The 17,597-nt window shown below is 45.7% G+C and overlaps 1 protein-coding gene across 2 annotated transcripts in view; it reads left to right on the top strand.

The window, feature by feature from the left end:
- The window catches only part of CRACR2B (calcium release activated channel regulator 2B), a 152,883-nt gene that overhangs the window by 30,204 nt on the left and 105,082 nt on the right, over positions 1-17,597 (top strand). The window lies entirely within an intron of this gene.

Below are 17,597 nucleotides of genomic sequence, written 5' to 3'. Positions count from 1 at the left end.
GGTTTCTAAGCGTAGACCCGGGGATCGAACCTGTGTTGCTCTGCATTGTCTTGCTTCCAATGTGAGCGCGTTGCCACTGAGCTATCCTCCCGGCCAAATGTTAGAAGTATGGACAGATCCTTTTGTCAATGAGTGTTTGGTGTCTTGCCTTCACAGTTCCAACCATTTCCACATAATCGGTCAGAAACGATAAGAACATTTCTATACGCATTCATCAGTAAATTATTTATTATTTAGAAAACTACTTAATCGTTATCCATTTGCACATTTGTCCACCCATTCTCATTCATTACTTTTGTGCATCAATGTATTGAAAGCACAACTATATAAGAACCACTTTACTTCATACAGTACATCTCTGCTACTTACCATGCTAAAATATCGGAGTCTGTACATTTGAGCTGACCCGTTGTATACGACTAAATCTCTTATGCTGTGTAAAAAATGCTTGGGTATTTTTTTTACAGAAAGATAGTCATACATAAGAAATTCTTTTTGCAATGGATCCCAATAGTGGTGGAGGAGGCTCAAGGGTGTAATAGCCCAATGCGGTTGGGATCCAGCACAGGCTATTGCAACTCAGCGGGAGCCAGGAGGTGGGTTGTAGCGAATGAAGGCCGGGGTGCCCCGGGCAGGGACAGTGTTTAGTTCAATCTGCTCTCACCCTGGCAACACATCCAAGGGTTCTGCGAGCAACTCGGAGCCCCCAAATGGGTGATGGTGTGACCTAGATTATACCTGGGGTGCGGGCAATGTCTTGGAACATGGCAGGGGTGAATAAACACTTCTCCAATACTTACTGACTAGCCTTCGTACGGGACTCCGAGGTGCTTTGTTTACAAGAATCCTGGGCTTTGGACCATGCCCATATTCAAGGGTATGCTACATTTTGCATCCCAGCGGTTAAGGGTCGTCCGAGTGGGGGTTAGGTGACGTGGATAAATGTTGCTTTGTTCAGAGCTGCTATCGCAATCGATATGCATTCCCCAGATTATATCGCACTAAACATAAAAGTGCGTGACGATTCGACATTATTGTTGATTAATTTCTACAATAGGGTTCACATGGGGCTCATTGAGATAATAGGGAACAAAGTATTGGACTGGAGGCTGGGTTACACTGGACAATTGAAAATGTTAGTTATGGGGGATCTCAATCTTCAGGTTGAGCCCCTCCAGGGGTTTGTTGATATCATGGAGAAGGAGGATAGCCATTGCAGATTGGGACTTTTAAATTCTGTATTTCCAGAGAAACAGCGCAGGTTTGCAGAGGAAATAGCCGTTATGTTTGTCTGCTAATTTGAGGGCGTGCAACGGCCGATTCCGTGGGGACTCACCAGCAGTATCAACATTTGAGAACAATTTGACCATGAGCAAAATTGATTATATCCTGGTGAACCTTGAGGTGTGGGGTGCGATAAGAGCATTCTCGTCATCAAGGGGGTTGAGAGCGATCACCACCCATTGCTCCTGGAGACGAATGGGCATTTATAGGGTGTTCCAAGACGTAGCTCACCTGGCCCCGGGGAAACCGCAGTGGCCCTGGAAATTCTGGGACATACTAGGAAAAATGTTAAGTGGGGAAAGTTGGATCTCACAGTAGCTCTGCCGCGAGCCTATGAAGATATTTCCTATTATTGAAATATTGGGCGAGGGTTGACCCGTGTGATGTGGTATTGCTGATCTCCATACATGAGGAAGTAGTGGCACGAGTGGGACGCATTTTCCAAATCCGCTAAAACTGTCTGTAATTTCACAGAGAAAGTTTACCCTTGGTAGGATAAGGAGTGTAGGTTGGCCAAGGGGTGACTCATAGTAGCCGTGAGGAACCCTCTGTCTTATATGGGTGGGGAGGCACAGCGTGCTAGAAGGGAATATCGCAGGTTGCTGAAGGACAAGAAGAGGGGTTGGCACGAGGCTACATGGAGAGCACTCCTGGAGGCAATCGAAAGAGGCAATTCCAATGGCTTTTGGAGGCTGATTGGGGCAGGCCGAAGATCTGGTCAGAATGTTTTGCATGGAGCTGTCCCAGAGCAAAAGTGGGTAGAGCATTATGGGAGCCTTTATAACGCTGAAGGGGTATCTCCATGAGGTCTAATTCAACATCAATGAGTGAAATTGCAGGGAGTGAGCATACATTGGCCCTGCTGATACTCTCCCATATGAGGTGGAAAAGGCACCAACAACCCAAAAGATTGGCAAAGCACCTGGGCCGCATAGGGTTCTGATTGACTTTTACAAAAACAAGCTCGCAGTCTGTGTGCCGTACTTGACCAAGTTATTTAATGCTATTTTGAGCAAAGACTTGGTTCCCGAGTCATGGACATGTGCGCAAATTGAATCCCAATACATTAAAAAAAAGCGCTTGAGCTAACCCTGCTAATTTCAGGCCAATCTCACTTTGGGACACCAGAGGGAAAACATTCGCCCGAGCATTGTTGTTCCGCTTGGATGCCTGGGTTAAGGACAACAAAATAATTGATCACCGCCAGGAATGTTTTTGTGAAGGCCTAACCCTACGCCTGCGGCTGGTATGCGAATAATACATTGTTCTGAGAAAGATCAGCATTTATGTCGTTTTTGTAGATTTCTGAACTGCCTTTGATACAGTGCCCAGACTACGGTTATGGGAGGTGTTGAAGGAACTTTGTATCCTGGCTGCACATTTGTCTGCTATCCAGAGTTTATATACCGGCAATACTGCAGTGGTTTGTTGGGGAATTGATGGAAGCACCTTTGGTAGTATTGACATCCAGAAGGGTGTCCACCACGGGTTCGTCCTGGCCCCTATGCTGTTTTGTATTTTTCCCAATGCGGTATTGAGAGAGCTTTTTGAAGTGCAAACTGATGCCCCATCCTTGGCGGGTGACAATTTACCAGTCCTGCTGTTTGTGGATGATGCAGTTCTTTTATCTTTAACACCCAATGGCGTCCACAAGCAGCTGGCCATTTTTGTTGCCTTCTGTAAGAAGAACGGGCTCTGTTTGAATATCACCAAATCTAAGTCCATGATATGTAACATCAACCCCAGGAAGAAGCGAGAGGGCATTAGATTGGTCCTGGATGTAGGAGCAATTGAGCAAGTCTCCTCCTGTAATTATCTAGGCCTGAGATGTATGTCATCCTGTGGTTGGTCTCTCCATATGGAGACAGGTAAGATTACATTAGCCAAGCATTGTGGTGCCCTCTCCAGGTTCACGAATGAACATGACAATGGCGTAGTCCATGTCTCCTTGGAGGCATACAAAGTGCTGACACGGCAAGCTGCAATGTATGGGGCGGAACGTTGGGGACAGACTAATGCACAGCCCTTTTCAGTGGTGGAAAATAAATATTTGAAAAATGTACTTGGGCTGCCAATTTGTGCGCCTAGCACAGCAGTGCTTTTAGAAACCGGGATGCAGGGGTTTGAGTCCATTTCCAAGTTATGACCAGTATTTTATCCGGTCCGGCTGTGGACAAATGAAACTCTATGTAAATATCAAGAGGCATTGCTGGATGTTATGTCTCAGCAAGGGAGTACTTCTCTGAAGTGGGTTACCCATGTTAGAAGCAGGCTGAAGGGACTGCGCCTTGGTGACCATTCGGCCAATCCGTCTGTTATGAGATCTGCCTCCAACGCAGTGGTAAAAAGTGCTGCCAAGATCAAGGCAGAGGGTGACCTTTTGCTGAAATCTCAGGCCTCGGATTCTTTGGCCCGAAATCTTACTATTAAAGAACAGGTAGGCTTTCTACACTGTGCTGCCTCCCGCTTTCGCTCCTTCACACCCCGTGCAACCCCATCACCGAAAGTCCTCAACCACAGAAATGGGGGACGTTCCAACAATGACAAAATTAGGAATTCCCCATAAGAACCATCTTCTGTAGTCTTATAATTGTATCAACCAATCCCCCCCACCTTCATGAACTCCAATCAGTGTCAGCACTGGACAGCAGATCACTATACATCTGTGCATACTTGTCACAGGTAGTAGCTGTAGACAAGTATATATATTATATAGAACACCTAGATGGGGATTAAGGTTAAGGCAAACCTGGTCTTTGATAACTGAGAAAGAGCAAAAACAGTTGAAGGTAAGGACCATAATCAAAAGTCAAAAGTCCCAATATACAACAATTTGAATTCAAGGTGTGCCCTTCCCATGGTGTACCAACGTTCTGAAGGGTTCAGAGTCCTAGGCACACCTCCAGATGGTTGCTAGCATATGATGGATCTCCTGGGCGGTGGTCACTTCCGATGGCAGGGTTCTATGTCATATTTCTGCTTTTTGTAGGTCGCCTAATAAAATTACTGTTTTTTTTTCGGCCTATCCTATGCGTCCTGCATAAAGCAAAAATATGACATTGTTTTGCCCCCCCCCCAACCTCTTTCACAGGATGTCTTCGTAATCAGGGGGTCTCACCCCCCCCCGCCCCCCCAATTCCTTTTCCTCGGCTGCCGCCTCCCTCCAAACCCAAGAAATCCCAGAAACATAAAACACACAAACACGCAACACGTACACACACATAATTACTTCCATGTTCTCCTGGGACAGCTCTTCCGGGTCCTGACCCTGACGTGCCTGTCAGCCCCTGTGTGCACTCGTGTGCGGCAGAGGCATGCCAGTTCGTTTTGGAACGACCGCTCTGTGCAGTCACAGAGAGGTCTTTCTAAATCGATCTATTTTTTCCGTTCTAAATAAAGCTACATTTTCACTTCGGACCGATGGCAGTCTATTTGTGTCATAGGTCAACTTCAGTCATTGTGTGCCCCCAGGCTTTTGACTCGGCATTAGTTGGGGACCCCCTTCCGTGGCCTGCTAGCAACCTAAAAGAATGTTCTTTTTGTGGTTCTGTTACCTTCTCCAGCATCCTGAATGTTTCTTCCAGAAAGCTTGAGTCTGGTCTTACAGCTGCTCATGTTTGACCCTGGTCATTCCTTGAGCCCCGGATTCACGTTGCTGTCAGCTTTCGCCCTGTTCTCTCCTTCCTCCAGGGATTTTCGTGCCCTCCGCTGGCTTCTTTCCTTCTTTCTCTTACTGGTCTCCCATTCTTCTAACATAATCTCTGCCTTCCCCTCTTCTTCCTTCACTCTCTCAATCTTGCCCCCTTTTTTGACCTCCTTCCCCTCTCCTCTGCTTGTTTCTCCACACAACTTGCTGCTAATTCCTAGTTTCCACACTCCCACTGAAATCTGGTCCCAAATGTGGCACCGTTTTACATCAGCGGCTGACAGGAAATTGAGAAAATAAGGGTGTAAATGCAGACACCAGTGTAACAATTTTATTCTGGCCTTGTGATTGGTTAATGACTGTGCGTCCCGCCCCTTCCCCAGTTTAAGTGCTAACTTGTTTCCTTCCTTGTTGGGTCATGGCTTTACAGGGCAAAGGCTTAAATGGAGCAACACTATTTTGAGGCGGGAAGTCCTATCTTGCCTGCTCCTGATTACGGGATTTGGTTTTCCAATAGCGCATGCGCCAAGTTTCCCTAGGATTGCTGTGGTAAGCAGTTTGCAAGTCACTTCTGTTCTCTATTGGAGGTGAAACTTGGTAACACTCTTGTGCACAGTTGTGGTGCAGACTGTGATCCGCATGCGTGTCCTAATTGTTTCGGGGCAGCAAGTGGCCGCCATCACAGCCATCATTCACAAACGCAAAGTTCTCAAACCTCCCACTGTTACCCACATTCTTTCATCTACACATTACATGGGGTACATTATTGATTCTAAGCATGAGGTCAAGAATGGGGAACCCGGAACGACCTAGCAGGTGGCCGCTCCCGCGCACGAGGGGGCGCACGAGGGGTCCCTCTCATCCCACGTGCAGGCCTCACCTTCGGGTCTCAGCCACATACTTTAATTACTGAAGAGCTATTTAATGTCTGCCTTATGTTGTCCCATTTTACTATTTCCAGCTCCTACATATATATGTAGATGTCTGTATGAGGGTAGGAGAATAGGAAGGTGGGGGCGGGGCAAGCATGGAGTAATGGGGGGCCCCTACCAAAAAACAGACCTATCAAACAACGTAGAACAGTTTCCATTTTGTAAGCGGCACATTGTGCTCGTGGGGAAATCATCTAGGATAATGGCCTCTTTATGAACAGAAATCCGTACAAAAAGAAATACAGAAGAACGGAATGAATGTTTTACTTTGGCACAGTTCTATTGGAAATGACATTGTGGAGGCACTGGCAAGGAGCAGAGGAGTCAAGATCATTAAGCACATTAAAAGGCCACAGTCTATCTTTTTGCCTGGGCGTAGCTTTCTACTTACGGAAGGAAGCACCCAGCTGGAAGCATATGCTTGGGTCCCGAGGCTAGTGGCCTCGACCTGCCGAGAAATGCAGCAATCTTTCGCTCAGGAACTGGCAGCGATTGCGGCTGGATGCGTCTGGATCTACCACAGGATTTCTAGTTGTAGCTATTCAAAAGTGAGATTCACAGTTTTGGAAAAGCGTATAACCTTGGAAATGTACACACAAATATATTTGTCTAATTGAATACTGTTTGTTAGATAAAACAATTCATTTACTATCCAACATTTAATCATCCACGTTGTATTTGTCATTAATTACATTCAAACCATCTACAATTGCCTGGAATCTATTAAAGTGATTTGCTAATCAATTGCATTGAAACTATGCAATTACCTTTTCCTCAGGCCCTTACCGACTTCTATCATTTCATATAAATTAAACTTGACCCAGTTCCTTCATTCACACATATTTGATTTCATTTTTCCTTCCTTATTTGTCAAAAGTACAAAGGGGCTCATTCCCATTTGGTGATAATTCAGTGGTAATTTCATTGAATTACTGCCTAAACTGCACACTGTTGCCACCACTTGGCGGGATTACAGGTGCTGGTAGGTCAGTGTTAGTCCCCATTTCCATTGGGGATTTTTTGCGGAATTACCACTGTGGGAATTACCACTGGTGGAATTACAGAGTGGTAATTCTAACGATTTTGGGAGAAAAGGTGGAGGATTTACCTCCAGCAAAATTTGGTGGGATTTACACCGATGGTAATTCCACCAAAACGTATAATTTGGTGGGGCTGGAAAAAATTAGGTAATTCCGTTCCCGCCTGAAAAAGTGTCAATAACTGAATTACCGCCACATTTTTCCCACACTGCCAAATTCAGAATGAGCCCCAAAGTGGTTTTGTTCTCAGTTGATCCAACTACTAGACTAAAACCAACCAAATAAGTGGAGCATGGTTACATGGAGTCTGCACAATAAGCATCACTGTGACCTATGTAAACCTGTCTATCATATGACTACAACTGACAATATTGGAATTTAGAACTAAGTTTCAGAAATCTATGCAAACCTCAGGAACATAGATTTCTTTCAGCTAATGCTGTGTAAATAAACCCCAGATACGTGAATTCAAAAGAGAACTGCACAGCAAAAGGTGGTTTGGGCAGTTGTCCCAAGTCAAGCTTCCGACAAGCTGTATATCCTGCTATTCTCATGAACGCCTTTGTGGTTGTAGGTCATGTGATCTATACATATTTACCATCATTGATGGCTCTTCCCTCTTATTTTATAAGGCACAGGACTGCTCATAGGCAAGTTATCCAACAATAGCTACAGCCCTTGATTTCAATTTTGAAACCATTGGGCCTCACTGCGACCCTGCCAGTCTGGAAAAGAACAGTGGTGGTAAAACCGCCACCACCGTTCTTTCCGGACCGGCTGATTAAGAATCCTGCAGGTGGGAGGTGTCATTCCCGCCAGGTCTGACCTGGCAGGTTTAACACCACCCGCCTGCAGGCGGACATGGAAACACCGGCACCATACAGCATGGTGCCGGTGTTTCCACTTCCCCATTCCCATGGAGACCTATGGGACTCCATGGGAATGGGGATTAACAGAATTCTGCCTCCGGAATTACCGGGTCACCGGGATTGTAATGCCCCGGTGATTCCAGCAATCACGGAGGCGGAATGGTAATAGGAGTCCGGCGGTAACCTGCTGGAAATTGGTTACCGCCAGACTCGTAATGAGGCTCATTATATCTAAACAAATTGCCTGACTCAGCATTATCCAATTTCGGGGCAGGATTCAGTGTTGGGATTATAAGCAGGGATAGGTAGGCACCTGTTGCAGTAGGCACCTTTGTTCCCCTCCCTTGCCGCGCTCTGAAACACTTGTGTACGAGCGCGATACAAATAAAATATCAATATCAACCCAGCTCTGTTTTCGTTCCGGCACAAGGACATTCCACAACAACTTGACGTCAAAGACTCTTGCCAAATGTATGTATTTTCCAATTATTCAAAGTCTGCTTACTTACTGAGGTAATTTTCCCCCTGCTAACAGCCAACATTTGAATTGACATTTCGATAACTAAGATGACTAAGCACCAGTAATCATGAGGTGGATTGGTGCTTCCCCATTAAGGTCTGATCGAACAAAACACTATCTTCTGCATGAGGTCTGTATATGGCAGCATGACCATAAAGCGTCAGCGGGAGCATTTTCCATGTTTCAATGGATTCATGAAAATCTGCTAAATTAAGTTTCAAAAGTAAGGGTGCTAACATGCACCCCTGACGGAAAATCTTTAAGCTTCGTGATTTTCTGTCACAATTCTTTATTAAAGCTGGTCCTGATTTAAAACCATGTGCCCTCAGGCAGGGCATAGATGGATTCGAGCAGCGTCCCTCCCAATCACAAAGCTTACTTTGTTAACATGGTCAAAGGTGGCTTCAAAATCTATACAACAAATATACAGAAGATGTGCTTTCTACAAAATGGAATTTTAGATCAAATGCTTAGATTTGCTGTGCTGTGGAGACCCCTTTCCTAAAACCGGTTTTCATTCTTGCCTCCGGCCCCAGAGCGTCTAGCCAAACTTGCAGCTCCATCTATAGACTTTTGAAAGGCTTTGCCCCAGTATGACGCCTTACTTCCCAGGCAGACAGCGCCCAACCACTTCTTGAAAAAAGGGACTTACATGCTCCCTTATTTAAGACGGGGAACCTGCTTGGCTAAAAGCTCAAACCTCTATGCCAAATTCATTGTTAACCAAGCTCATGCGTAAAGATTACCAGTGTTGGGTGGGACTCTACAGGGTCAACAGACCATCTGAGACTCCAATTCAAGATGACTCTTTTATTGCACTAAAAGGAGAGGTTAGAGGAATGTGCAAGTGTCAGTGTTTGCATTATATGAAAGGGAATGCCTACCCAGCTTGCTATATAGTCACAGTGCACAAATGGCTGTGTGGGCTTAAGTGACTGTTCTGGATTCCATGGGACACCTACGGGCCATGCCATCTCTCCCTCGTTCTCTTACTCCATCTCGTACCTGCTCTCTCATCTTCCCCATCTGTCTCCTGGGATTAGCACTGTGAAGGGGTGGGGTGGGATGAACGGCTACTAGTCTCACTGAACTCAAAAGGGACATCTTACAAGAATAGTGCCAAGATGGAGGCCTACACAAATATGTGAATTAGCGTTGTGTTCTATGCAAGACCTAATGTCAGAGTCTAGAATGCCTTAGTCTCTAACAAAACCTAATGTCCAAGTCCCAACTCCCTAAACTTGCCTAGTCCTGATGTAGTGCATCCAGCTCTTGTCTTGGTTCTCTGACAGGTTTCTTACGGGGTCTGAAGAAGTGACCATCTGAAAACGGATCACCCTCCCACGATCCTTAAGGTAATACTCACCTACCAGCAAGTACTAGTTTCGCCTCATTAATGGATACCTTGTCATCATGAACCTCTCGCTCCGTGCCTGGGTTCTAGACAGACTGAAGTTATTTAACTCACCAGCCAATGGTGACCCTTCTGGGCTTGAGTCTACACCACACGTTGTCTCTATCTTTTTCTTGCTGACCAGCTCTTGCCAGAGTCTTGTTTATCTCCCCAGCTGGCTTGCAACTATTCTCTTTCTGGCAGTAAAAGGCTTCTGCCAGGATCTGGGCTATAGCCGCGAGCAGGCTACAAGCACATTTTGCAATGAGCTCTCCTTTCTTTCTGGCTCGTGTCAGGGACTGAGTCATAGTCTGCAGTAAGCTGTGGCTGCTTGATCTCTCTCCTTCTTCACAACCTCTCTGGATCGCTGTCCCAACTCCCTCAAGGTCTGTTCTTCTCCGCAACTTAATAGTCTCTTTGTCATCCCCTAACATTTATAGTACAATGGGTACTGGTTCAGGAAATCTACTTTTTGGAGCAGTGCTACATGATTGGATGGGATTATCTAGTATCCTTCCTTTTCCCAATGTTTCTAATTCTCTAGAGCAGCTCCTTCGGGGTATAGATGTTTTTCCTCATGTTCCTCCTTAGTCACCCAACTACTTCTCTGAATGCAGACAAAGGGCCTCATCACGACTTGGGAGGTAACGCCGGCGCTATTAGCGCTGGTGGTAATAGCCCTACCGCCGAACTCCCCGGCGCTAATAGCGCCGGATCATGAGTTCGGCGGTAATGTTAATCCCCATTCCCCATTGAGCCCTTTCGGGAATGCCCCATTCCCCATTGGGCTCAATGGGGAAAATGTGCGCTCTTACCGCCGTCGGATTTTCCGCCGGCGGTAATAGCGCGAATTTCGGCAGATTTCCCCCCAGCTAAGAGCTGGGGCGAAATCCGCCGAAGTCCTGATTTGGCGGACCCTTAAATCCGGCAGTATTAGCGCTACCGCCGGATTTAAGGGTTACCGCCAAAGTCGTGATCAGGCCCAAAGAGTTTAAAACCTGAGTTCCCCCATCTTGATATCAGGCAAAAGGGCCTTTGGTGATGCACGCCTCCAAGCTCTATCTCTGGTCAAGCATGTGGATTGTTCCCTCTTTGTTTTTGCACCTAATGGGTGTTGGCGGGAACCTCCTACTGCTCCTCACAGATGTCCGATGAGCCCTTCTCTATTCTCCTGAATATCGCTGAGCAATTCTCAGTCTGTCCTTGTGCACTGTATAGTTTTTGCGTCCCCGGAAACAGTGCTGCGGTCCTCGTGCCACGTTGCTGACTGACCCTGATCCTCACTCCAAATGATCAGCCAAGAATTATAACCTAACATAGAATAGCATGACGTGCATTGTGTTGCATAGGGGACACAGCTCAGTTTCAAATATGTACATTCTACTATTGTAAACATAGGGGAGATCCTGAGACCAGCCCCACCTTCCTTTTTTTGGCGTTTCTATTTGTTTGTTAAAAAGGCCTCCTTGAACTTGTACTTCCCTGCATGGTGTGGTGAATGGCGCTCCACAATGGAAGTGGTACATTTGTTCTTCGTAAGTAACTTACGTAATGTTGTCCTGGTGCCTGTAAAACACTGCCCAGAGTGTCCTAAGTGCACTGCTGTTGGTTAACAACCCCAGGCCTAAAGTTTCACTTGTAAATCTGGCTTACATGATCAATAAGGGTTATGGCTGAGAGTGACCCCATTCCCACTGCAAATGTCAAGACACCCCAAAAAGAGTTTACGTTCTTCATTTTAATGAACACCACTAACTAAACCACTTAAGGCTTGCAACCATTTTTTTATTTGTGTTACGGAATTGTTATATCTCTGCCTTTGTGTGTGAACACTCACGTTGCTTTGATTATCAACATTTCTTGATAACTAATCTCCCAAAATTGGCATATTGGATCTTTTTTGGGGTTGTCTTGAAGTTTTACATAAAAGGCAAGAATCAACAAAAAGACCCACAGCCCAAAATGATCAAAAAGTGGTCTTGAATAGAGTGACACATTGGATGTTAGTAGAAAGATGAAAGCCTCGGAGCTGCAAATATAAATGTCACAGAGGTTGATGTGGGGGCAGAGCGAGAAGGAAGGATATTCTTTGGGCATAAATGTTACCATAGAAGTGTTGCATTTCAGAATTTCAAGATTCAAAAAAGGGTAAGGCAAAAGAGTTAATCATACATAAAGTTCTTTAGATATGAACCCAAATGACTCATAGAAGTGCAATTGATCGTTGTCTTCGTATAACACATTGGGCCTCATTACGACCCAGCCGGTCCGGAAATAACGGTGGCGGTAAAACCGCCGCCACCGTTGTTTCCGGACCGCCTGAGTCCGACCCCTGCAGGCGGGAGGTGATGTTCCCGCCAGGTCTGACCTGGCGGGTTTAACACCGCCCGCCTGCAGGCGGACGAGGAAACACCGGCAGCATTACGAGATGCTGCCGGTGTTTCCATGATCCCCATTCCCATCGAGTCCCATAGGACTCGATGGGAATGGGGATTAACACCATTTTGCCTCCGTGATTCCCGGAAAACCGGGGTTGTAATGCCCCGGTAATTCTGGGAATCACGGAGGCGGAATGGTAATACGAGTCTGGCGGTAACCAGGCGGTTTTACCGCCGGACTCGTAATAAGGCCCATTCTCTTTTGCCAATAAAACTATCATATTGTATATCTGGTCTTCCACTAGCGTTCTTCTCTTTTTGAGTTTTGTGAAGTTTCCTCTTGCTCTGGATTTGAAACAGAAGCTCAGCTTAATGAAATCTACATAATTACTTAATTCATTATTAATAATTATAACAATAATACTATTGTAGTCTTTATATAGCGTTTTGACCAAAGTGCTGCACATAGAAAAATGTTCTATACAATTATCATTACCCAGCCAAAGTTGGTATGCCTTTAACGACCTCGGAAGGATGGAATCCTGAATTGTCCTTGCCAGGATTTGGACCTGCCATCTGGAGACGACCCACAGACCTCAAGTGTTCAACCTGCTAACTTATTTTACAATCTACCATTAATAACCATGCTGAAATTTACTAACTACCCTAATTTCATTGCGCCCCCTAAAGCATAGGGTTCAATGCACTAATTCAAGTCGTGCCATATGAGATGGAAATTGGATGGAACGGGCGGCTTCAAGATGTCCACCCGTGTGTGTGGGTTTCTACCGTAGTTGACCCTTTAGATTTTCAGGCCAAAAGCAAGTAGTTGTGTTCAAAGTGTGGGAATATCTAAAAATGTAAACAGCCTTTGGAGTACTAAAAATCTGCAATGAAAAATGTGTATTATTGCCTGGACTGTTCTGGTTAAAGGGGCCATTTCATTACTGTAACTATAATTCCCTGCTCATCTAAAACAAGTCTCACCCCAATTGATTGGTTTGTACTTTATGAGTAATGTTACATTGATTACTTCCTGTACAAAATTAGGCCTCCGGGGAGATGTTGTTTAGTGACTTCATGGCTCGTAATCTCAGATGTTGGTTAAGGACTTTTCTAGCTGGACACAAGATCAGTTTTGACCTTGCAGCAGCGGCCAAATCGCCTGGTACGAATGAAAGGCTGAGAACCTTTTGAAATCCCCCAAAAGTAGAGCTGTTTTTTCTGGAACCCCATTCTGGTTGCAAGCATCTGCCGAAAGACACAGATTTGAATCCTAGTGTTTGCTATTTCAGTCCAACTTGTCATTAAATTCGCTCTCTGTTAAAATAGGCTGGTTAATAACCCCCTGTAAGTATTGCTTTTATACCCAAACTCTTTCTTCATTATGAATTACTCAGGAGAGATTGGGGCTGCAGCATAATATAACTGATCATGCTACCCAAGCTGGTTATGATGGCGAAGAAAAGGAAAACAGGAAGGCTACACTGGCTACTAGTAGAATGATTAACTACTAGTGCACAAAACCAAGACAGTCATTCCCCGACACTTGTCTGTCTCTCCTTTCTCTTTTCACTCCCTCCCTCCCTCACTTTTACCCTCTCCGCACACTCTCTATTTTCTTTGCTGTTGCAGAATGTTACGCTGTCCTGTTTTATCAGAGATGAGACCCAACTATGCCGTATTCAGTGAGTGGCTTATCTTGTGAAAGAGCTTGTTTGGGGTGGAGACAGAAGTCGTAAACTAAACATGAACTCCGTTCTGCCAAATTCACAAACACTTCATATCCCTGAGGATTTCCTTCAGTGCAGGAAAGGGTATTTTTAACTTAGTCTTTTCGAGAAGTGCTTTCAATTGGCTGACAGAGCGTTGATAACAGAAACCATTGCTGGTCATTGCAATGCAACATGTTGATTTCCATCCGTTTCATTTATGTATGCACTGAAACATTGAGGGAAGAAGCACTAAATATCCTGCATACCAGAATTACTACTACTACTACGACTACTGCTACTACTACTAAGACGGCAACTACTACCACTTCTAGTTCTACTTCTACTACTACTACCACTACTCCTACTACTACTACTACTAGTCCTATTACTACCACTACTTAAGCAATAAGCCCCGAGCCGCGGGGGCATTACCGGGTCAGCTAATGCCCCGGGGCCCATAGTTATAGGCATGAGCGAAGCGAGGTCCTTAATGAAGGCCCTGGGGCATTACCTGACTCCGTAATGCCCCCGCGGCGTGGGGCTTATTGCTATTAGTACGCCGGCCCGCAAGCCCGGGGTACTAATAGCATTTTTTCTGTTCCGAAACGCGGTGGCTTTTCAGAACAAAAAAACAATAAGTAAAAGAAAATGCCCACCGGAGATTTGATTAAACAATATAAGGGGCCAGGATATTGTTTAACAATATTATTATGCCTCTCTCGGGTCAATAATATTATTGCTTGTCACGGAGTATGAAAACGTACGGTCCCCACCACAAGACACTATGGGCCTCATTATAACTCGCCTGGTATGGAAACAGTGGCGGTAAACCCGCCGCCACCGCTGTTTCCATGCCGGGCAGGGGAGTTGCTAGGTCTGGAAAAGACCTGGGGCTACGCTGATGTAGGAACTGTTGGGACTCAGGGCTAGCTAGTCTTTTGGCTGTAGCTCCTGAGATTCTATCCGGGGCTACAACCAAAAGATCAGGGGCAATAGCCCCCTTAGCCCCCACTTAGCAACGCCCCTGATGCCGGGCGATCACAACTCCTGCAGGCAGAGGCGTCAAACCCGCCAGGTCTGACCTGGCGGGTTTAACACCGCCCACCTGCAGGCGGACGAGGAAACACCGGCACCATCGCGAGATGGTGCCAGTGTTTCCATGATCCCCATCCCCATTGAGTCCTATGGGACTCAATGGGATTGGGGATTAACACTATTCTGCCTCCGGAATTCCCGGGACACCGGGGTTGTAATGCCCCGGTAATTCCGGGAGTCACGGAGGCGGAAGGAAGGCCTTACATCTCATTACAAATACCATCCTTTGCAGAACACTGCTACCAGCTACAATTCAACAAACAACCCCTAATGGCACTGGAGTTTATTGGCAGAAACATGTCCCAACCCCAAACAACAAGCTTGTACCCCACCAGTGCCAACCCCAGGCCAACCAAACCGAATGAAACAGACAATTCACCTCATCCCACACAAATTCAGCAATGTGGCACTGCTTCACGTTTGTTAACCAAGGAGCAACATTGCAGTTTGTTACCTATTCAAGAAGATGATTAGCCGGGGCAAGTTATATTCCCTTCTGGGTTCATCGGGCATGATATCACACAAGAGAAAGCCCTGCAAGTTGGTATGGGGCCAACCTGGCAATATGAGTAATACCACTGATGGGCTTCTGGTGCAAGAGCAGGCAATGCAGGCTGCAACAATTGCAATGCAAGGGAACTGAGGGTATAAGTGTCAGTCTATGCTGACTGAGGCATTAGAAAAGCAAACCCCATATGATCGTAATGTTGGGATGCAAATGCAAAGGCCTAGTCAGGTGAAGAGATGTAGACTGCGTACAATATCTTAGCAGGCGTCCCAGTGCTAGAAGTTCTCGTTGGGTGCAGTAGAATGCGCATGTACCCATTTGTAATTAGCTTTAGCACATTTTAGAAACATCATGTTGGCATACAGAAAGAGCCAGAATGTATTTATGAGGCGATTGCAGAGGTTGAAAATAGGGGGATGTAGCTTGCATTTAGGGGTAGTGTACAGTGTTATGTTTTAAGGGATGTCTGAGCAGGTAGACAGATGTAGGCATTTGAGATGGAGTCAGAGAAGTGTTGTGGTAAAGGCAGGTACGGGGGCTAATGAAGCAGGAAATCTGCCATGCTGGATTTTAAGTCATGTTACAGGACGTGTTTTTGAATGCATCAGAAACAGGCTCAACATGGAACTGCTGCTCTGTCCAGGTAATCTTGAGATAAGTCCCCCTTCCTTCCCCCCAGATTTAAGTTAGGATGTCAAGGTTACAGACAGCCATGCTGTGTAGATAAGTTAATTGAGTGAAGCTGCAGAGCTCGGTGGAGCTGTCAAAGGTTCGTTGGGTCCAGGGAGGAAGGGTAGGGATGCGTCCTTTGAAAGTTAAATTCATGTGAGCAGGGCATGGGGTTCTGTGATACTAAGAGGCTTGGTGAAGATTTAGAGCACTACTGCCCTCACCCAAACAGTGGTAATCCTATTTGATCTGCAGGGGCTGCACTCTAGGAACTAATAAATAAGCAAAATTCAGACCAAAGAGTGGTGCCCCGATCGCGTCATTCATGGGCACCTGGGTTCCCAGAGCGATAGGGGGTAGACGTGCTAGGGCTGTACTATGATTTGGGATGAGCAGAGGTGATGCCAATAAATGTATCTCCAAGTTCAGGGACCTGTTTGTGCATGCCACAGTGTCTGGTATAATGAGGAGGGCCATTACATTATCAAAGCAGAGTTGTCCTCACTATTCACACTTTGATCAGGACCCGACAGAGGGGTGCAGATCACGTGATGGTCAGGAATGTTTTACTCGTTAAAGACATGTATTATGGTTGCAATATACCTGGTAGTTAAACAACTCCTACGTTTCATAGTGACAATGTAATAGGTCACATGTTTAGGGGAATGAGTTTAGATAATATGTGGCCAATAGGGTAATGGACTATAGGGGATAATTAGAATTGTGTATTGGTGTTAGCCAATGGGGAGTGTGGGATCATGTTGTAATTTCTCTATGCATAGTTCTGTTCATTTGTGTTTTTTTGCTATAAAAGATGTAACTTCTTTGGGTGGGGTGAGCTCTGTGTTAGTTCGGTTCTATGGGACCGTCTGACACTTTTGCATGTAATAAAACATTGTTTTCCTTGCAAAAGGTGCGTTAATTATTTGCCTATTTGTGATTGTTTTTATCGGACGGGTTTTGGTTCATTCACCATACAGCAAACATCCCCTTGCTCGCCAACCCGAGGCTCTGACAGAGAAGATGTTCGCTGTGGATCTCCCGCCATTGTCCTTTGTTGAAGACCGTAGATTCTGTGAACTGATGCTGTTTGTGGCACTCTGGTGAAAGACTCTGAGCTGCCACTGCAGTTCCAAAGCTATTTTGAAAGGTTATTGTAGAGCTACGGAAAGCACTTCAAGAGTCGGAAGAGGAGAAGGTGCATTTCACAATGGACATGTGACGAGTGCGCAGAGCATTGACTGAGTGACTGTGACTGCACACTGGTTGTCCTTTGCCAAGCCACACATTGCGCAGATAACAAGCTGTGATGGATCTTCCAGCACACTGTCGTGCCACGTCGTCCAGCACATAATGCCAACAAAGAATGCTCTGTTTAGAGCTTTGACTCGATGTCACACAAGGCAACAGATATACTCTCGAAACCTGAAGAGATGAACACTGAATGGATTGGTTCATGCACTCTTAAAATTGGCTTTGTCATGGCAGACAATGGCAGCAATTTTGTGATGGCCCTGAACCAGGCTGACACAACCCAAATAGCATGCT

Source organism: Ambystoma mexicanum, chromosome 11 (genome assembly GCF_040938575.1).
Source record: "Ambystoma mexicanum isolate Mex_15411 chromosome 11, UKY_AmexF1_1, whole genome shotgun sequence".
Classification (NCBI taxonomy): Eukaryota; Metazoa; Chordata; class Amphibia; order Caudata; family Ambystomatidae; genus Ambystoma; species Ambystoma mexicanum.
The sequence above is the reverse complement of the archived record's forward strand: the minus strand, read 5'-3'. Positions and strand labels throughout refer to the sequence as shown.